Source organism: Protopterus annectens, chromosome 5.part0, assembly GCF_019279795.1.
Source record: "Protopterus annectens isolate FY-2018-M chromosome 5.part0, PAN1.0, whole genome shotgun sequence".
In the NCBI taxonomy this organism is placed as follows: Eukaryota; Metazoa; Chordata; order Ceratodontiformes; family Protopteridae; genus Protopterus; species Protopterus annectens.
Window position 1 is genome coordinate 1373286626 of NC_056735.1, and position 22714 is coordinate 1373309339.

At 39.0% G+C, this 22714-nt stretch overlaps 1 protein-coding gene across 1 annotated transcript in view; it reads right to left on the bottom strand.

The window, feature by feature from the left end:
- LOC122801682 (gastrula zinc finger protein XlCGF52.1-like) overlaps positions 1–18653 on the bottom strand; it is a 116818-nt gene extending 98165 nt beyond the window's left edge. The window contains exon 1 of the mRNA XM_044071192.1: positions 18153–18653. The gene's annotated coding sequence lies outside the window, so the exon portion shown is untranslated. The remainder of the gene's footprint in view (positions 1–18152) is intronic.
- Between the last annotated feature and the right edge of the window lie 4061 nt (positions 18654–22714).

Sequence of the window (22714 nt, forward strand, 5' to 3'; positions counted from 1 at the left end):
TCAGGTTGAACTGCATGGTTGTAGAACAGGTTTGGGATGCAGAACAGTCTCTTTGAGGCTAGGGAAAATGTAAAATAGAACTTATGGAACTAGGATATATGAATATGTGACATAAAACAGATTATATGAGCCTATGACTTTAATAACTGATATGATGTACAACAGCTAGCAGTCAGCAGAGCTGGGGAATTTATATTCCTGTGAAATACAGCCTCTCAGTGTGGGTCTGCGGCTCTGCGGTACATGATATTCCAAAGAGAACAATCCTATGACTCACACCTTGCTGGTACCTCTTCTCCAGGATAGCTATACCAGTCAAACCAACAGTAAATTTAAGGATAACTGTCTAGTTGATTCCCCTTAATCTGGGCAAGTATTACAAACGTTGATAGCTCTTCTACTTGAACTGTTTGATCGACAGCAAAGTTGTCAACAGCGGTATGAGACTGCTATAGCAAGAGATGGTGAATTTGTCCTTTTCCTAATGCTGTGCAATCATGGAGTTGCTGTATACAGTGGCAGTGTGGGGGCACAGTTCCCACATGTGGGTGTGCACCCTGCAAAAACACTTTTTAATTACATGCCTTGTTATTAAGTCTGTGCCCTGTTATTAAGGCCGTCCACGATGTTTTATTTATCTTTTGCTGAGGATTTAGTTCCCTGGTTCTAGAACGGGTACAGATATTGGACTTGTGGAAAAACAGGAGGTCCAGGACAATCGGGTCTCTAATAGTGCAGTATGCAAGACAGAACTTTCCCCCCAAAAGTCTATAATACATTGAGCAAAGGGACAGAGCTTTAAGCTTCTCTTGGTAGCTCAGGGACTTTAGGCCTGAGATTGTTTTTGGTTAGGAACCTTTGGTGGTCTTTCCAATTGTTTAATATGTTTGGCGAGATACATCTCAAAGGGGCACTGTACTTGATAAGGGGCTTGATCAGTGCTGAACATAAGGGATTGATTACTTTAGTGATATTCCTTTGGCAATTAACTGAGCTGAATAAAAGGATTTCCTGACAACCACTGCTACGATAATGTCAAAACAGAGGGAGCTATATCAACTCAAGTACAGAGGTCCCACAGTACATTTTCATTTTAAAGTGATAATCTGTACTGTAGAACAATGTATGTGAACCTTTAAGGGTTTGATAACAGCACTGTGAAGTAGAACAGCTTATGTGAGCCTCTGGGGGGTGGATAACAGAACTGTGAAGTAGAACAGCTTATGTGAGCCTCTGGGGGGTGGATAACAGAACTGTGAAGTAGAACAGCTTATGTGAGCCTCTGGGGGGGGGGTGGATAAAAGAACTGCGATGTAGAACAGCTTATGTGAGCCTCTGGGGGTGTGGATAAAAGAACTGTGATGTAGAAAGTACAGTTGTGCAAGTGTTCCTTACCTGTAACACTAGCTGTACTTAGAACATGATTACTGGCAGATGGGTAGTAGTGCCCTACTACTGCTACCATCTCTGGCTATCTACCAAATCTCAGAGCTCCTCCCACTACCTGTCTGAAGGTATGATGGACCAATCACATGGCAGCACAGGGATTACCTTACAAACCCACAGACAGACCCTTTTAGTTTTCTGGGGTGCAGCAGGAACAGCAAAAATTAAAAACGGTTTGTCAAAATTCAGTGTCCCTCCTAACCCCAAGTTTATAGCAACCTGTGCAGAATTGTTCACAAAGACTGTGTACAACCATATAAATTGCTGTATACAGGCTGCTGTACCTACTAGAAGTAAGCCCAAACCACACTGTTGGAATCTTAACCTTAACAGGTTATATAACAAAAAAAAAAAAGTCATAGCTAAGATCAGGAAGATTAACTCCCATAATGATAACAGCTCTTCAAATGAACTAAACAGGAAACTAAGAGGACTAATTATGGCCAACAAGCCCAATTACAAGGTCAGGATAGCCTCACAGGCTAAAAACAACCACAAGGCCTTCTACAGCTATGTCTGTGACCTCAAAGGCAACACATATCAGTCCTCAAACTGACATCCCTCAATAACAGTCCTATTCAAACAATAAAGGTATCCTAAATTATGCATTTGGGTAGAGACAATGTTGCACTGAATCTGATTGAAATGAACCCCATTCTGTTCTAACCATACACACAAGCCATCTAAATATTTTTGCAACTCTACTTGGTCTTCTGCAAATGTAAAAACTCCTTCAATTTCTGCATTGTCTGATAATTTTCCAACCCAGTATCTATCCCATACTGGGAATGAAGACGAGATAGACGAAATAAAAAAGGACCATAACAAAACCTTGAGGAACTCCCCTTAATACTTTAAATTCTTTGGACTTACATCCATATCGTTTAACCAACTCAATATCTTTATACTGGCATTACTTGTTAAACTTACATTTCTCTAAAGCACTGATAATTACGTGATATGGAACTGAACCAAAAGCTTTAGCAAGATCCAAAAGATCACATCTACTGCAATATCCTTGTCCAAATAATAAATAACTTCAGAATAGAAACTCAGGGACTAATACTCTGTCAGATCTGATTTGTTTATATTTTATTGATTATTTTAGCCCCATTCCCTAGTGGCCAATGAGTTCTTAACCTCCCTTCGCCCATTCTTCTACAAAAACCCTGGTGGCCTAGGACAACAGCTGATGGAGATGATGGAGAACCAGAAATTATGGCCATCACCAACAGGGAGTTAGGAAATGTTTTGTATGCTTCTGTCATCATCCTGAGGGCCAAAAAGCACAGCAATGTTCCCTATGCTCCAGTGTGTGTGTGTGTGTGTGTGTGTGTGTGTGTAGGTATGTATGTATGTCTGTGTGCGTCTATATCTATGCGTGTGTGTCTGTGCGCATGCGTGTGTGTCTGTGCGCGTGCGTGTGTGTCTGTGCGCGTGCGTGTGTGTCTGTGCGCATGCGTGTGTGTCTGTGCGCATGCGTGTGTGTCTGTGCGCATGCGTGTGTGTCTGTGCGCATGCGTGTGTGTCTGTGCGCATGCGTGTGTGTGTCTGTGCATTGTTTCTGTGCTGGCGTGTGTGTCTGTGCTGGCGTGTCTGTGTACTTCCCTTCCACAACCTGTACACTCTTAGTGGGCTTGTGCTCCCTCCACTGCAGGAAGTGCAGTGACCTTCCCCTACATGGAGCTCTTACAGCAGGACATCCTCACCCTGAATTGATAAGTTAGTGTATTCCAAAGCATACACAGCAATTTCAAGACAACTGAGTCTTGTGATCATTTACATATTGGCGGTACCCACCCTTCATACCCAATTTCTCTATGAGGGCTGGGCAATCAATCCTGCAGTGAATTTATGGGTGCCCATCTCATCAAGGCCCCTTATGAAGAATAAGAGTGCAACACACTGTTTAATCTGCAGGGGCAACCTGTTCCAGAGGTGGGGAAGGAACCAGCGGATGAATATGCCTATCACATTTTATTTAACGCTGGTGAAGATTTAGGTCCCACTATCAAACTTGTGGAGGTAGAAGGCATCTAGGGCAACTGAGTAAGTAATGACATGGAAGGCAAGACATATTTCTTCCCTCAGTATTTCATAAGATATTTAAAAAGGGACAGTCATCTACAAACTTAGTTAGCCAGAGGTCTTGTTTTCCAGTCTGGAGATAAGAAAAGTAAATGGTAAAAAACAGGGGTTCCAAAACGGAGTCTAGGAGGACACCACTGGTTACTTTCTGATGAGCCACCAGCAATGTGCATTGTGAAGGTTTTTTCTTTTAGCAAATTTCCTAGTCGCCTTGCCATACAGGGTTGCATTTTTAAAGTATTGTACTTACAGTGTGAAATCACTGTCTGTTCGCAGAATCAAGGGTCTAGCTCTCCAACACAGCTGAAGAAATAGTCTCAGCCATGCATAATGCAAAGTATTTTTCTGTGCTAGAGGCAAATCAGGGATTTTAGCAAAATAAACTAGATGAAAATGGGTCTGAGCTACGTACATTTAATATGCCTATGAGAAGAGATTTCTATATTGTATTTCATTTATTGCACAGATAAATTAGTGGGCTGATGGCAATACACAGTAGAGCATGAAAAACAGTCTTACAGAGTTGAACAGATTAATTTGATGTTTTACTGTCCCAAAGACTTCTGAAAAAAATAAATAAATAAATTTTGATCATTATGATCCGACAATGACACTTGAAGGAGAAGCTACTCAGAAATAGCATGTGACATCTGTTTAAAACAAATATGCTTGAAATAGTGACTTGTCTGAATCATCACGACAGTAAGTACCTATATAGTCCACAAAGATATCCAGACGTGTTTAAAGAGTCATCAAAGAGAAATGATGAGACACAAAGGACCACAGAGGAAATAAGAGTCCAGACTAAGAAGTTCCACTATCATGGAGAACAGCAGTTGTCAGAACTTTTGTCACCATAACACTTAAAGTTTGTTTGACTCAAAGAAGCAGGAAGATAGTTAGATAGTTCCAACAAATTATACAAAGGCGTGAAAGTGCTATATTTATTCAGTAACAAGATGTACGGGCTTTGTATTCCTGGGTACCCACATGTGCTACAGAAGTAATAAGGGCTGCACAGAATGAAGAAGTTCTACAATATATTTATTAAAAAGATAAATTGTTTTATAGCTCCTCAAAAAGCTCAGTGTAGCACATGGGGTATATGCTACTTTCAGGTGGTGCCTCTAGCCTCCACATGATGTGTATGCCACATGGCCTGTTTTCAAGTCACTACACAGACTCCTTTTATTTCTACAAACAATGTAGTTTCTTCATTTAACCAGTACAACAATCAAAACACTTCAGTTTGTAATCTAGACATTAACGTAGACAGTTTTGATATTAGAAACATTATTAAAGAAAACTGGATCATCATAAAAAACAATTCTGATTTGGTTGAAGTGGTTGGTAGACATCCTAGATTTGTATATAAAAATATTTTTAATTTCAAATCTTTATTTTACATGGACATCAGTTATTGTTCCCACTGTTCCTGTTTTAGGGTTAACAAAAAGGATGTACAAATGTGTGAATTATGTGTCAGTACATTTTAGAAGGGCCTTTTATTGGTTTAGAACATTTAAGTTATACTATACCTGTATCTGGTGTACATAATTGTAATTCCAAAGGTATAGTTTACATTTGTACCTGTTCGGGGTGCAATGCTTTTTACAAAGGGATGACTACTAGGAGGCAGAGGGGAAATAATAAGGGAACACATTTATGCAATTAAGAAGAAAGAAAAAAATGCACTTTAAACACATGCAAATGAATGCAAGAGTTACAAAAAATATTTTTTCTGTTGTAGAAGTGTTTTTTAAAAGATCTCTGTGGTGATAATTACAAAAATAAGATTGAACAAAATGAAACTGTGGCAAATTAAGTTGGGGCTGACAGAGCTCCTGGATTAAATGAAACAATGAACATCAAATGTTTCCTTAAAAACAGAAGTGAGTATATTCCTTTTTAGGTTATAATATTACCTAGTTTCCTAACATTTTATGTAGGGTTAAGATTGGGTGTAGGTACCTATACAAAGGTGGTTTCTTTGGATACTTTGAAGAAGTCTGTGGACTTTTAGAAAAAAGTGAAGAATTACATTTTTAATATAAGACCTGTTTTCAACCTGTTTTTGTTGCCTCCTTCTGCCACTCCAGTGGTTTTTATTTGGTTATTTTTACCACTTTGGCTGTTTATTTGTTTCAAATAAACGCTTAATGAAGCTAGCACCCTAATTCTTTTGTGGTACTATGATAAAGTCCCAAAGGATAAAAGGGCTCTTCCATTACAAGGTTTGTTACAAGTCTGAACAGATGTTTTGCTTTAATAATTAAACACCCCTGACTAAGTGAAGCAGATATCCCTTTACTTCTTTCCTCTTCACTACCTCTCTCTCAACTACACTTCATAGCTCCTCTCCGTTTTCTTCCACTTTCATCTATCCCTCCACCCCTTACCATTTCCTCAGCTCCCCCCACCTCTCCTTTTCCCCCACTCCCTTCTAATTTTTAATATACCATCAGGAACTAATAGATGTCACTGTTCATTTACTACATATAGAGGATTCCTTAAACTAAATTTGTTAGTCATTTTGCTACTAAGACTTCATCAAGAGTCAATGACCCACACACTGTACTCAAAATATTTCGCTAGGCTAATTCTAATTGTTGTAGTTATGTACTTTGAATCTTCTTCTTTCGGCTGCTCCCGTTAGGGGTCGCCACAGCAGATCATCTGTTTCCATTTCTTCCCGTCCTCTGCATCTTGCTCTGTCACACCAACCACCTGCATGTCCTCTCTCACCACATCCATAAACCTTATCTTAGGCCTTCCTCTTTTCCTGTCACATGGTAGCTTCATCCTTAACATCTTTTTCCAAATATACTCTGCATCCCTCCTCAGCACATGTCCAAACCAATGTAATCTTGCCTCTCTGGCTTTGTCTCCAAACCTTCTAACCTGGGCTGACCCTCTAATATACTTATTCCTAATCCTGTCTACCCTCAGTCACATCCAGTGCAAATCTTAACATCTTTAACTCTGCGCCACGTCCAGCTCTGACTCCTGCCTTTTTGTCAATGCCACTGTGTCCAACCCATGTAACATAGCTGGTCTCACTACCCTCTTGTAGACCTTCCCTTTCACTTACTGATACCCGTCTGTCACAAATCACTCCTGACACACTTCTCCACCCACTCCATCCTACCTGTACTCTCTTCTTCACCTCTCTTCCACACTCACCATTACTCTGAACTGTTGATCCCAAGTATTTAAACTCATCCACCTTCGCCACCTCTACTCCCCGCATCCTTCACCATTCCTCTATCCTCCCTCTCATTCACACACATATACTCTGTCTTATTCCTGCTGACCTTCACTCCTCTTCTCTCTAGAGCATATCTCCACCTCTCCAGGGTCTCCTCCACCTGTTCCCTACTCTCACTACAGAACACAATGTCATCTGCAAACATCATAGTCCACTGGGACTCCTGTCTGATTTCGTCTGTCAACCTGTTCATCACCATTGCAAATAAGAAAGTGCTCAGAGCTGATCCTTGATGTAATCCCACCTCCACCTTAAACGCATCTGTCACTCCCACTGCAGACCTCACCACTATCACACTACCCTCGTACATATCCTGTACCACTCTTACATACTTCTCTGACACTCCCGACTTCCTCATACAATACCACAACTCCTCTCTAGGCACCCTATCATATGCTTTCTTTAAGTCCACAAAGACACAATGCAACTCCTTCTGACCATCTCTGTACTTCTCCATCAACACTCTCAGAGCAAACATCGCATCTGTAGTGCTCTTTCCTGGCATGAAACCATACTGCTGATCACTAATCATCACCTCCCTTCTTAACCTAGCTTCCACTATTCTTTCCCATAACTTCATGCGGTGACTGATCAATTTAATCCCTCTGTAGTTACTACAGCTCTGCATCACCCTTATTCTTAAAATTCGGTACCAAAACACTTTTTCTCCATTCCTCAGGCATCCTCTCACTTTCCAAGATTTCATTAAACAATCTAGTTAAAAACTACACTGCCATTTCACCTAAACACCTCCATGTTTCCACAGGTATGTCATCTGGACCAACAGCCTTTCCATTCTTCATCTTCTTCATAGCTATCCTTACTTCCTCCTTGCTAATCCACTGCACTTCATGATTCACTATCCGCACATCATCCAACCTTCTCTCCCTCTCATTCTCTTCATTCACCAGCCCCTCAAAGTACTCTTTCCATCTGCTCAACACACTCTCCTCGCTTGTGAGTACGTTTCCCTCATTATCCTTTATCACCCTTACCTGCTGCACATCTTTACTAGCTCAGTCCCTCTGTCTAGCCAATCGGTACAGGTCCTTTTCTCCCTCCTTAGTGTCCAACCCTTCATACAACTCTTCATACGCCTTATCCTTAGCCTTCGCCACCTCTCTCTTTGCCATGCACCTCATCTCCTTATACTCCTGTCTACTTTCTTCATCTCTCTGACAATCCCACTTCTTCTTTGCCATCCTCTTTCTCTGTCTACTCTCCTGTACTTCCTCATTCCACCACCATATCTCCTTGTCGTCCTTTCTCTGTCCAGATGTCATACCAAGCACCTTTCTAGCCGTCTCCCTTACTAGCTCTGCTGTAGTTACCCAGCTATTTGTTAACTCTTCACTGTCGCCCAGTGCCTGTCTTAACTCTTCCCTAACTCCACCTCACAATTACCATTTTTCAATTTCCACCATTTGATCCTTGGTGCTGCCCTTACACTCCTCCTCCTCCTCTTCTTGATCACCACCATCCTATGCTGCCTAACTACACTTTACCCGATCACCACTTTACAGTCTCCAATCTCCTTCAAACTGGCCCTCCTACATAAGATATAATCCACCTGTGTGCGTCTTCCTCCACTCTTGTATGTCACCCTATGCTCCTCCCTCTTGTTAAAATACGTATTCACGACAGCCATGTCCATCCTTTTCGCAAAATCCACTACCATCTGACCTTCTGCATTCCTTTGCTTAACACCATACCTACCCATCACTTCCTCATCCCTTCTGTTCCCTTCGCCAACATGCCCATTGAAATCTGCTCCAATCACCACTCTCTCACCCTTGAGTACAGTCATCACCACTTCATCCAACTCACTCTAAAATTGTTCTTTCTCATTCATCGCACACCCAACTTGTGGAGCATATTCACTAACAACATTCATCATTACACCATCAATTTCCAGCTTTATAAACATCACTCTATCCAACACTCTTTTCACCTCCAAAACACTCTTAGCATACTGTTCCTGCAAGTTAAATGGTTTTGTAGGAACAGATACACCCTCTCTAGTTACATATTCCAAAGCCTAAAATGCAAAGATTCCTGAAAAGAAGGCAGTTAGAGAAGGGACATGAAAGGGACAGACAAGTACATCATTGGTGTCCACCAAGTGCATATAGCTGCCATATTACCTGACTCATGAAAACAATAGGATGCACTCTGAAGATACATACAGCTCACAGAAGGTGTGAGGAAGTATTATTTCACAGGATATTGGTGACTGATTGGTACAGCTTAATTGAAGTAGAACTACAGTCAAAAATAGTAACATAATTCAAAAGTGTATGGGGTAAATGTTAAGCAGTGGGTTCAGACTAAGACATTATTTGTGTGTTAACATACGTTTTGGGATGTAATGTTCATTTGCCGTCATTTCCAAACTGAAACAAAATAGCCCTTTAGTGTTGTCAAACTTTTCAGTTTGATAAGTACACTATAATGTCTCTAAATTAACATGCTTCTGATGAATAGCCTAAGATTTTGTCCTGATACATTTTAAAACTGCAAGTGGTAATATTTCTTGTTGCTAGATGTGACAATGTAAGATATTGCCAGCTGTACCAGGAGAAGTTAGGCAGTGCATGTGTAGCTTAGGCCAGCATGGCTAGCTGAAGTTTTGTAAATAATCTTATGTCATGTGACTGTTGCATTGATTTGTACAGATGCTTGTATTAAAAATGTTGTTGTAAAAGTTGCTTATGTTAAAAATATTGCAAAAGAATCTTAACAGAGTTCTGAATGTGTATTGTACCAGAGTCAGGTGACTAGATCTGATGTCATTGTATATCCAGTGAAAGACAGAACTCTGGCAGCAGCAGTTTGTTGTTTGTTTTTATCTTTGTTTCTTTGGAACCGGACAGAAGAAAGATCTAAGTTATCTCTGGCAGTTACTAACAGTATCTCATTTTGCCTTGTGGAAGTGAGCATCTCGGCAGTACATCTTGCCTTTCGATATTGAGTTAACTAGGGACAGTTTCTCTTTAGTTCATTCAGGAAAAAATATAGTGTAGAGATTTGTTTATTATTGCCATTTCTCCTCCCATCCACACCATGATAAAACAATTTGATCCCACCTCCGATACACCTAGCCTTGCTCCCCTTCCATCTGGTTTCTTGCACACACAATATACCAACCTTCCTTCTGTCCATCATTTCAGCTAGCTCTCTCCCTATGCCAGTCATACTGCCAACATTCAAAGTTCCGACCCTCACTATCACAGTTCTAGCCTTCACCTGCCTTTGGGCATGCCTGTACTTTGAATAATCTATGAAAATCATCTCTATCACTCATCTCCATGGGTAAATAACCCACCTGTACTATTTAGATTTTAATTCACTGCAAATACTTTATGATGTACTCACTGTACTGCTACATTCCAAATTTGCAACCCACATACTCATATGGTGTATCCATCTTGATATTGTCATTTCTCTTTATGGGTAAATGACCCACCTGTAGAATACAACTTACAGTCACTGTAAATACTATATTGATGTACTTGCTGTTCCATGACTTTATGAATTTGTGAATTTATGTACTTTGACAATTGATTATTGTATTGTGTACTTGTATTGTATTGTGTACTTGTATTTGGAGCTTATCTCACTGGACCTCCGCTGAAAATGGGCTACCAGCCTAGTCGGACCTCTCCAGTAAACAAATGTTAAATAAGTAAGTAAATAAATAAATAATACACAGTATTTCTTACAAGCAAATGTAGGCTCAGAGGAACAGAAACAACTCATGCCGCTATGTGAAGTAGATATTGCTTATCCGCACTGCATCTTAACTGAAACTTGCCAACTACATTCTTCAGGTTAGTGAAACTGGCAGTTTTATTAAGCACCATATACAAGAGGTAGAGATGAGGCAGTCTAAAATACAGAAATGCTGCAGTCTGTTCAAGCTTCATACACAGTTCAGAAAGGACTAGACATTTTGATAACACATAAGGACTGTCTCACCCTGCTTATTTTGTGTGTGTGTGTGTGTGTGTGTGTGTGTGTGTATATATATATATATATATATATATATATATATATATATATATATATATATATACTTGTTTTGATTACCAATGTAAACTTCTGGGTTAAAATCCTTTATAGCAAAGGCCTGGAGAATTCTATGTGCATCCAAAAAGAGCACAGATAATGGTACACTACTGATTTATAATTACAACACAAAACAAGATTAGTGTGATGGCCAATTAATATCCCACCAATATGTGACGGCCTCTATTCAGGACCAGTAATCAAGGAGCCTCAATCCTTTCACTGTCAATGGTGTGAGATGGTCGCTAAGGATAGGAATTGATATACACAGTAATTTTAGATGCAGCTTTCTGCAACAAGTACAATTTCGCTAAAGAGCACACAGGGAACATGTTCCAGACCCTTGGACTGGACTCTGCCTCTCTCCAGACCCGAAACAAAACTCCACTTTGGAGCTCTGTGTCCCAGCTCCAAGTATCTGACACACGCACACACACACACACACACACACACACACACACACACACACACACACACACACACACACACACACACACACATAAATATTTGATTTTTCATAAACACACCCACATGGGAAAGGATAGCACAAATTTACTAGCTGTATCCCCCTCTCTCCAGACTATATGGTAGATTATTGCAACCAGTCATATAATCTAAGGCTCTTACAAATGGTAACCAATTTTACTGTGTCAAATTAATACTAATATAAATGGTAGAGTCTGCCCAAAGCAGCAAGGCTTTTCAGAGTGGCCACAGTGTCATTAAAAAAAGCACAAGCACTCTCAAGATGTTGAAAGTATTCTCTAAAAGACCAGCCACAATGAAAAGGTACAAAAATATTTAATAATGGATAATAAAAAGAAAACAGGAAAATACTTAATATTTAGTTACAATAAACAGCAGAATTTAAATCACAGGAGATATGAAAATAACATAGTTGGATAGACTCTCACAGACGCAGAAAAACAATAATAAACAAATGTCACTATATTTTTTCCTGAATGAACTAAAGAGAAACTGTCCCTAGTTAACTCAATATCGAAAGGCAAGATGTACTGCCGAGATGCTCACTTCCACAAGGCAAAATGAGATACTGTTAGTAACCGCCAGAGAAAACTTAGATCTTTCTTCTGTCCGGTTCCAAAGAAACAAATATAAAAACAAACAACAAACTGCTGCTGCCAGAGTTCTGTCTTTCGCTGGATATAGAATGACATCAGATCTAGTCACCTGACTCTGGTACAATACACATTCAGAACTCTGTTAAGATTCTTTTGCAATATTTTTAACATAAGCAACTTTTGCAAAAACATTTTTAATACAAGCATCTGTACAAATCAATGCAACAGTCATATGACATAAGATTATTTACAAAACTTCAGCTAGCCATGCTGACTTAAGCTACCCATGCAATGCCTAACTTCTCCTGGTACAGCTGGCAATATCTTACATTGTCACATCTAGCAACAAGAAATAGTACCACTTGCAGTTTTAAAATGTATCATGACAAAATCTTAGGCTATTCATTAGAAGTATGTTAATTAAGAGACATTCTAGTGTACTTATCAAACTGAAAAGTTTGACAACACTAAAGGGCTACTTTGTTTCAGTTTGGAAATGACGGCAAATGAACATTACATCCCAAAAAGTATGAAAAACACAAATAATGTCTTAGTCTGAACCCACTGCTTAACATTTACCCCATAAACTTTTGAATTATGTTACTATTTTTGACTGTAGTTCTACTTCAATTAAGCTGTACCAATCAGTCACCACCATCCTGTAAAATAATACTTCCTCACACCTTCTGTGAGCTATATGAATCTTCAGAGTGCATCCTGTTGTTTTCATGAGTCAGGTAATATGGCAGCTATATGCACTTGGCGGACACCGATGATGTACTTGTCTGTCCCTTTCATGTCCCTTGTCTATCTGCCTTCTTTTCAAGAATCTTTGCAGGTTAAATGGTTTTGTAGAAACAGATACACCCTCTCTATTTACATATTCCAAAGCCTAAAATGCAGACTCATAATGCAGGACAATGACCTTAAACTGCTCCACATCCTTCTCATGATAAATAAAACTCAGAACCACATCATTGCTGACTACTGTATCCTAACAAACCCGGAGGCATATTTAAACAAATTGACATCCATCACTATCAGGCTCAACACTATTCTCTTGAGTCACATCAACTACCCCTCCACTAATTAGGGAACCCATAGTACCACAAATAAATATGTACAAAGATTCCTGGACTGCATTAGTATCTTCTCCTTAGGCCAACTAGTCCAGAACCCAACAAGGAGCTCAAAATATTAGACAGAGTTCTCACCAACCTAGAACCCCTCTGCTCAGCACTTATAGTTACCAAATCATCAAATCTGACCACTATGCATTAACACTCACCTTAAATTCAAGACCCGTTTACCTTGTTACCCCTCTGTCTTCAGAGAATTACTCAAAAGCAAATCTACTCCAACTAACTGATGACCAGATGAAATTCAAACACCCTCTGCACCCCAGCCCCACATCACATATGGTCTTATTTACAGACAAGTTCTATGCCCACATCCAGGCTTGCACTGAGACCTCAGTCCCCATAAGGCTTAAATACAGTGCCAATTTTAAGAATCTCAGTATTAACACATTATACAATAAGAAGAAATTCAGTCTGTAAAAGCAAAATTAACATCCCATCAGCTAAAGAAGAATTCAAAAAGATCCTATGAAAACAAGTACAAAGTGAAAACTTCCACCCATGCTAAGGATTTCCATAACACTTTCTTTAATAATATCAGAAACCTCAGGAGTGATACCCAATAATGCTCCAATTTAATGCAAACCACCACCACATGCTCATCCCTTGAGGACACATCCAACAGATTAGCAGACAAATGCAGCTCAAACGTTTCAACCATATCTCTGCCCAATTATCCGCAACACAACAGAATGCTTATACCACCCCAAGCACCTCTGAGGAAGTCCTAAGTGCTGTCTACAAGGCTAAGAACATTATCCCCATGGGCTCAGGTAATGTACCAGGTTGTCTTGTCAGAACCAAACTTGGCCACCCATGCTCCTACCAAATAGGTAGCACCCCCAGAAAAAAATGACTCTTTAATTAGGGACTTGGATATGTTCATTGACAATGAATTATCCTTTGGCCATCAATTTACCACTGTTGTTAGAAGATCCTTTTATATAGCCACACTAATCACCAGGGCTATATCTTCTAGATCCAAGAGTCAACAGCCCCCCTCTTCTCCCTTATTATGTCTATTTAATCTCCGCCTCTCCAGTGGATTTGTGCCACCGGTATGGAGAACTATTATATTATAATATATGCAATACTACAGTTATTCCAGTCTACAAAGGGGGAATCCACTACTGATATGAGAAACAAATGACCCATTTTCTGTGAAACACTAAAACTGGAATGTACTTAGAACAATGCCGTTAGATACTGCTGTAGAACATTTTAATAACCTATTCTTACAGACCTTAAATAATCTAGAATCAATAAGTAATAAAAAAGTAAAGTCCAACCCAGCACCATGGCTAATAAAAGAAACAAAAATTCATGCTATAAAGGAATAAAGCCTGGAAAAGTTGGTATAAAAATAGAACTCAAAATGCCTTCCAGCAATTTAGACATCTTAGAAACCTTGTAGAACTCCATGCCAAACAGGACAAGCAAACATAGTATATCCACCTACAAAACAAACATCAAAACAACTCCAAATATTTTTGTCATCACTAAATAAACTACTCCACCCTAGCAGGACCACCACTTACTCTCCAAAAACAGACAATATGACAGACTGTATCCCCACACAGTTTAATTCCTATTTTAAACAATCAATGCTATCTCTCTTAGACACTAATACAGCTACCCCCTCCCCTCTACCCCTGTCCAACTAAAACCACGCACAGCTCTTCAATTTTAGTCCAGCTCCCACCTCACTCATAACAAAATTACTCCTTAAACTAAAAACTACCTCTGTAGCTGTAGAGCAACTACCATCAGACTAGCCAAAAAAGGCCGCAAAAGTCATAGCTTTCACGGTATCCATAATAATTAGCAGGTCCCTAGAAGAAAGATGGGTCTGATCACGGTGGAAAAAATCCTGCATCATACCACTTCACAAAGGCAGCACATCTACAGAATTTTTTTTTTCAATAATATTTCTTTATTGTTTTTCTTTTTCATTACACATCACATCACAAGAGTAAACACAGGTGATATACAACTGGTAGAACAACAATACACTTAAATCTTATTTACACTATTTACATGAATGCTTTCATAGTTTAATAGTCTGGATAGAGATAAGATTTGTTTTCTTCAGGGTTAGTACCATCAAGTTAGTATACTACTATATAATGTTATGTTTTTTATTGTGTGTATTGTAAATGTATTCCAAATTCAATGGTTTATGCAAGTATAATATTGAAAATTTGTTCCCAAAGTTTCAAAATATTGGGATTTTTGTTTTGTTTGTTTATTATGTATTTGTGGGCTAATATATGTTTTATCTCTAAGTTCCTAAAGTTTTTCCATGAGATTTTAGATGGGGTCAGCCAGTTGGTAGCTATGTAGAGTTTCATTAATAGGAAAATATTAATGAGGATGGTTGTTTGGTTTTTAGACAGGTTATTTGGGGGGAGATGTAATATTGTAAATTCCCAAGTGAGCGTTGATGATTGATATCCCATCTTTTGTAGCTGTACTTTCAGGGAGTTCCAAAGTTTGAATACACATTTACAGCTCCAGAACATATGCAAAAGGTCAGCAGTTTCATCTTTAAAATGTGGGCAATTTTGGGAGTTTCTAGAGTTAAATTTATGCAAGCTAAGGCGTGTGTAGTAAGCATTATTATATATCATGAGTTGGGTAAATGCTAACTTTTGAAGACATCTACAGAATTTAATAACTGCAGACCAGTAGTGATTCCCCCCTTCTCCAAAATATTAGAGAAATGTATCCATATACAGCTGATGCAGTATCCAACATCAAATAATCTGTTCTCAGAAACAGAATATAGCTTTAGGCCCCAGCACAGCATCACTATGGCTCTACAGCATTTTACTGATATAATAAACCAATACAGAAACAATGTTCTGCTTGTGTCCACTATGTTCTTAGACTTGTCAAAGGCATTTTATTTATTTATTTAACATTTGTTTACAAGGAAAGTCTGACTTGGAATAAAGCCAATTTTCAGCAGAGACCCAAGGAGAAACATTCCAGACACATGTCTTTGCAACGTCGGAGGAAACTGGAGTACCTTGATAAAACCCACACAAATGGAGGAAGGACATGCAGACTCTGCACAGAAGGCACTCCAGCCGAGAATCAAACCAGAGAACCTCTTGCTGTGAGGCGACGATGCTATCGCTGCACTACTGTGCTGTCTAGCTGTCTCACACCAACAACTGCTCAGTCAACTCTCCTCGAAAGGACTTTCACAAAACTTGTCATGTTTACTTAGTTACCTGTCTGGAAGGCAACAAGTCAATAAATGGCAACAATCCTACTCATCCTTTCAAACACTTACTACAGATGTCCGTCAGGGCTCTAATGACCTTCATACCTCCACTCACCATGCTAGTTTTGTTCAGTACGCAGATGACTCAGCATTAATATGCGCATCCTCAACAATAAATAAGCTCCAAGACATTACTCAAAAAATCTTTCATCTCTGCAGAAACCTGGCTCAAAGAATCAAACTTCCAATTCAACCCCAAGAAAAGTAATTTATTTTTTTTACCTCAATAAGTTGTCAAAATCAAAAGTAATCATTCACCATAAAGTCAGCCAATGATAATGTCACTGAAACTGTAACTCACAGTAAATTTTTAAGTGTTATACTAGATGACAGTCTCAGATATGACCAGCATATACTGCACACCATTTAATCTACACACCAGAAACTAGGCTCCCTTTATAGGATTAATGGATTCCTTACAGATACTGCAAGAAAAACTCTAGTCACCACATTCTTACTGTTGACTCTCTTACATGCCGCTCCTATCCTAGCAACCTTAAACAATACTCAAAGAAAGAAAGAAACTTGCCTCCTGCTACAATAAAATAGCTAAATATGCCACAAGTCTCCCTCACAGGGCCCACCATTGACATAGCTTAAATCAATGAAACTAGCTTGAACTGCACAACTAACTACAGCACACAAACTCATTCATCATCCAGAAAAATGCCCTGCACTAAATAAAACATATTACTGTCCTACTGTCCAGCAAGGGACCTCCACTCTAACAACAAATTCTTACTGCTCCCAAATAAGTCAAAATAACATTGCAGGAGACTCACTCTACTCCCAGTACATTGCTAAACTGTGGAATAGTATCCCCACAAAATAAAACTGTCTAACAAACTAAATAGTTTTAAAACACTGCTTAAACAACATCCTAACAAGTTCTCGTCCTGTGCATGCTCATCACCAGGTTAAGACTGTATTCACCATATGATACTCTCCAAATACTCTCCTTAAACAGAATACTTTCAACCTCTCACTGAAATGACAAAACAATTTTTATATACCACTACTGCCTGTACAATCCACTAAGCTGCATGTGGGGTTTCTCTTTTTAGTAACTTCTATCTCTGTAAAATCTTAGACTGTATAAATGTAATTACTGTATATAAATAGAAATAGAAATGTAACTACTATGTGGTTAACTGGAACTAAGTATAACACAATATAAACCAATGGAGCTGTTCAAGGTTGGGAGTTTTCAAACCCTGGACTGATCCTGCCTCCTAAACCTGGTAGACTTTTTGAATACCCACTAACCATTCATAGGCTATCAAGTTAAATGTCTTGCAAAAGTCTGAGAGGGTCATGTCCACAGCCCTTTTCTGCTCCAATGTACGCAGTACCCTGTTAAGAAACTTCTTTGTTATGATGCTTCTGTTGTGACCTTGCGATGTCTTGGGGAATCTCACTCTCTCCAGTGATATGACCCTCTGTACGTGTTTCATTCTCTCACCTACCACCAGGTACAGAGGGTCATATCACTGGAGAGAGCTATAAACTTCTTGGGAATGGCTTTCTTTTTGCACAAAGGCCAAGAGTTTTCACTCTTCATATAAAGACAGTGCAAAATTCAGAAAATATATTATCATAAAAGGCCCACACTCTCCAGGACTCCAGTATATGCCTGAAAATATGGAACTTCAGCTTTATCTGTGCACTGAGTAGCCATTACCAAGAGTTAACTTAGTGGTACCTGTTTCTTGCCAAGCATTTAGAAAGGAAAATCACATTAGCATTAGTCATAAGATAGTGTCCCTTACCTTAACTTAATACACAGAGACTTCATCAAACAGGAAGACCCAAAACCGTGGCTGAAATGTCTGGGAACACAAACAGGACACAGGTAATGGTCTTATGCTTCAAGCATGACAGCTCCACAAAAGGTCTTATCGTCCAAGCATGGCAGCTCCAGTCTCTGTCTATGCTCCCCTCGTACATTGCTGTGTTTTCCCATTCAAAACACACATGTTCTACACCTCTTGTTTCACTGTCCAGTCTATTTCTTCCTGTTTGTAGCCTGGCTTTAGCCTCTGAGTTTTTTTAATCATATTAGCCAGCAGTGAATTCAATCTGTACCTTTTGCTAGGAAGTTTCTGTGTACAAGGAGGGCTTTGTTGTTTTGTACCATATTCTATTACTACAGAACCTGCAGAACTGGCATCTACAATCAAAGCTCTCTTGGGTTTTAGGAAAAAATTAACATCTACAATGCTAACAGTAACAGAAAACATCAGCTCGCATACTGCAAGTATAGTATCCAACCTTTTCTTTACTTTCAGTTTGCATAGCACAGGAAGTAAAATGACTGGACAAAGGACTGCCTCCTTTTAAAGGGCACTACACAATTTAGTAATCAAAGCGCTTGCTAATTACGTATGCCCATTTCAGGACACATTTTAATTGAGACATATTCAAGTTTGCAAATCTTCAGTGAAATATCACTTGTAGTTCTGCAAAATTAGACATTTAAGAAAAACGAATCCCTAAGTGTCAAACATTTTTAGCATTTTCTTGACTCTTTCACTCCCAACGAATATGCTTTGCTTTCTGTATTTTTTACTCAGCAGTGATTACCTGAGTAGGATGTCTGGTGTTTTTTTATTTGCTTACTTTTACTTTTTTATTTAAATTGTTTACACAGTAGATTACTGATTCATATTGACCAATTTCAGGCTCATCCCAAGGCAAATGAAAGACATATCCCTCCATCCACAAACCCTCTTCCCCATTTTTGCACATGGGATCGGAAATACCTCTCAACTGTCCAGATTTTTGCCTCATATTTTTGGGCTCTTCCTCATAAAATATGAGGTTTTCTGGATTTTTGTGGCAAATCAGTGAGGACTGAATTAACTAAATAATGACAGATATTTCCTTTAGAAAATGCATGGTAACACAAAACCTTTTATTCTATCAACTTTCCAAGTTTATGAGAGCATTATTTAAAATGTGTCCCTATTTTTGGTGCTTTGCCACCCTATTATATGTGGCTTTGTCCAGATCTTTTGTGCTAAAAGGTTGGGAGGTATGGGGCGGGTGTCACTTCAGCAATGGCAATCATCTAGAGCCAAGGTTCACACCACTTGGTGGCTAGCCCTGCCGCAGAAATGCAAGACAAATGAATAGCAAAATTATACAAACAAATGAGAACTGGTAACAAAAATTGTTCTCAACTATGCCTTTAGCCATGAACACTTGCAATTTTAGAATAACTGCAGTGCCACACTATAATTCAAGCTATTTTTTCCTTTAGTGGACGAAGTGGTCTTTTTCCATCCACAGCCTAGTTATAATAAATGAAGAATCTTACAAATGTTTCAGAGTAACCATATACTGGAGATATAGTAAATTAAACAGTGATAAAAGACAAAATATGATCATTCACTAACCAGGAGGAGGACATAAACCTACTATGCTGAACATTATACATATTGTTCAGAGCTCCATAAAGGTGTGCCCACATGCTGGATACAAAAGGTAAGTGCACATGCATGTAGAGCTCTGTTTGTGCTCAGTAATAATATAAGTTCACAGGAGATTACTAGGCTATGTTACCAGGAGGACATTTTAGTTATCCTTTGTTAACCATGTTAATCCTACCAGGCCAGTAGCCTCTTTTCAGGGGAGACCCCGAGTGGTATTATACAATTAGGGGAACTTCCCCTACTCTTTCTGATAGGTGCCATGGGATCCTTTATATCCACCTGAACTACCACCAACTCAGGGAGATGGAGCCAGTTTAACATCTCATCCAAAGGATGACACACTCAGGAATGCAAATACACTTTATACTGTACATCAATGTCAGCAATCGATGTACCTAGTGTTCTGTACCAAAGGTGAGGGTACTACCTGTTGTGTCACTGGCACGTACATGGTACACTGACATTTTAAGCCTAGCCAAGCTTTCCAAATGTATCTGACAAGCTTTGAAACCCAGGTGTTATTTTAAAGGGTATATTTAGATTTGGGCATGGCATGGATGGTCAAGTGTTTATGGGTTACTTCTGTCTGCTAGAGACATAGGTGCTAGACCAGGGATAAACTTCCTATTCCCCATTCACTTATCCAAGTTACACTTGAATTGGGTAAGGGAAGATCTCTTCTTCACTTGGATGGGAAGCCTGTTCCAGAGAAGGAGTAGTCTCTGAGACTCATACCTGCTCCTCAGACATGTATATATATATATATATATATATATATATATATATATATATATATATATATGTGTGTGTGTGTGTGTGTGTGTGTATATGCACACAGACACACCATCCTTGCTTCTCTCATCTTAATACAGTACGCTTCCTTAAATCTAAATGCTCATGTGAGCAAAGGACAGCTGCCAGAAAAAAAGTAGCCCATAATTCAACAACATTAGTATCATTCAGATCTGTAACTAAATATGTTGTTTTACAAACATGCAGCAATTTTGTGTTTGCTGCTGAGGAATATGCAGTCACAAGAAGGGCATATTCCAGACTACATAGCAGAAGTCCTTTTTAGGAGAGCTCTTCTGGCTAGTTTAGTAGTTAGCTATTGACTGTTGCAACATGCAAATATCAGAGACTAATGTGTTTAAATGCATCGATTCAAAGTTTATTCTGTATATAGCCATGGGATCTTTTCCAGCGACTCAGGGTCTCAGAACATGATAGCATTAGTTTTGTGGAAGTTAACTGAAAGGACATGCCTTGACAGCCAGTATCATATGCTTAGCAGATCCTTAATGAGAAAAGTGACAACTGATACACAGAATATTGTGTGTGTGCTAAATAGGACTCACAGACAAAACAAATGTTGAAGAATGTTAAGACACCTTTGTGCATAATAAAACTTAACTTTTATTTAATTGTTAAGGCCCCTAGTGCATCACCTCTCCAGCCTTCGCCAAAACAAGTTTTCCAAAATACATCTTTAATATTCCAAATAAATTAGATATTAATTACCATAATGTGCACATCACTTAAAAGAACACAACACATAGAAATCTTTTCTTATGAGAAAGCTAAGTAGTTCATATCTACATTCAGTCTATGTGGCTGGTATGTTCTATATTTTACAATAAAATTACTTCCTTTATATATAACAAAACTAAGATTATGCAAGCTATGCATTGTCATTTCTGTATGCCTATTTGCAGGATTTCCCAGATATATGTATTCTTTTATCATTTACATATTTCAAGATTATTTTCTTTGCTACTTGTGCCTTGCTCTGTCCAAGCTTCTTTACTGCTCTTTTAGTTTGCTCCTCATAAATCGTGTAGATTCATAGCTTCATAGGTTAGTACTAGGCTATCTGCCCTAGCTGATCATTTTAGACATAGCCAGATTTCCCTTCCCAAAGATAAAACTCAAACTGTGTACCGTGTGTCTGTGAGGTAAACACCTTAACTATTATGCCAACCCCCAACTCTACTGCCATGCTGCATTGGCAAGGAAATTAACCCGAGGCTCCCATGTAGTAGGCCAGAATTTTACCACTGAACCCTGAATGCTTGGAAAACTCACATATTAATGCATTCACATGGTACATTCACTATTTGTACATTAAAACCTAATGATTTATCAATAGAGTTACTGTACATCTATCTATCTGCTAAACTCTATCCCTGTTTTAAAGCAAATTTAGGAACTGGAGGGAGAATGTTGTTTGATTCCTTTTCAGTAATTGAAATATGGCAACACTTTCTTACAAAATACATCATTTTATATATGCAAAAACTATGTGTAGAAACACATACAAGTGGCTGTTTTACTTCTAGTCCTGTCAGCCTCTTGGCATTACCTAACCTTTATTCCTTCTAGAAACTGCTTTATTACGTAACTTATCTAATCATCATCATTATCATCATCAAGCACGTTTTTCTCTTTTCCTAGATAGTTCAAGGTGTTGTGTTAACTGTCACCATCTCTCTCTGTTCAATGCCACTCTGCTACCTTCTTTGACAGCCATGCCTGACTGTCACAGGACTTCTTTCACATGGTCCATCAATGTCTTTGCAGGACACTCTTGTTTCTTCTGGCTTTTCCTGTCTGTTCCAAATTTTCTTCAGCGGATCATCTTTTGCTTTCCTGCACATGTGCTTGAACCACCGTAATGCATTACCTTTGACCTTCTCTACAATTGAAGCTGCTTGGGCTTCTGTTCTGATATCCTTAATGGTTTGTCTGTCCCACAGTTGCATCCTACCACCCATTTCAGGCACTTCATCTCCATCACCTCTAGCTTCCTCAACTGATCTTCTTTCACTGCCCAGGTGTCTGTGCTATACAGTAGTACTGGTCGCACCCCTGTTTTGTACACCTTACTTTCCAGTTTC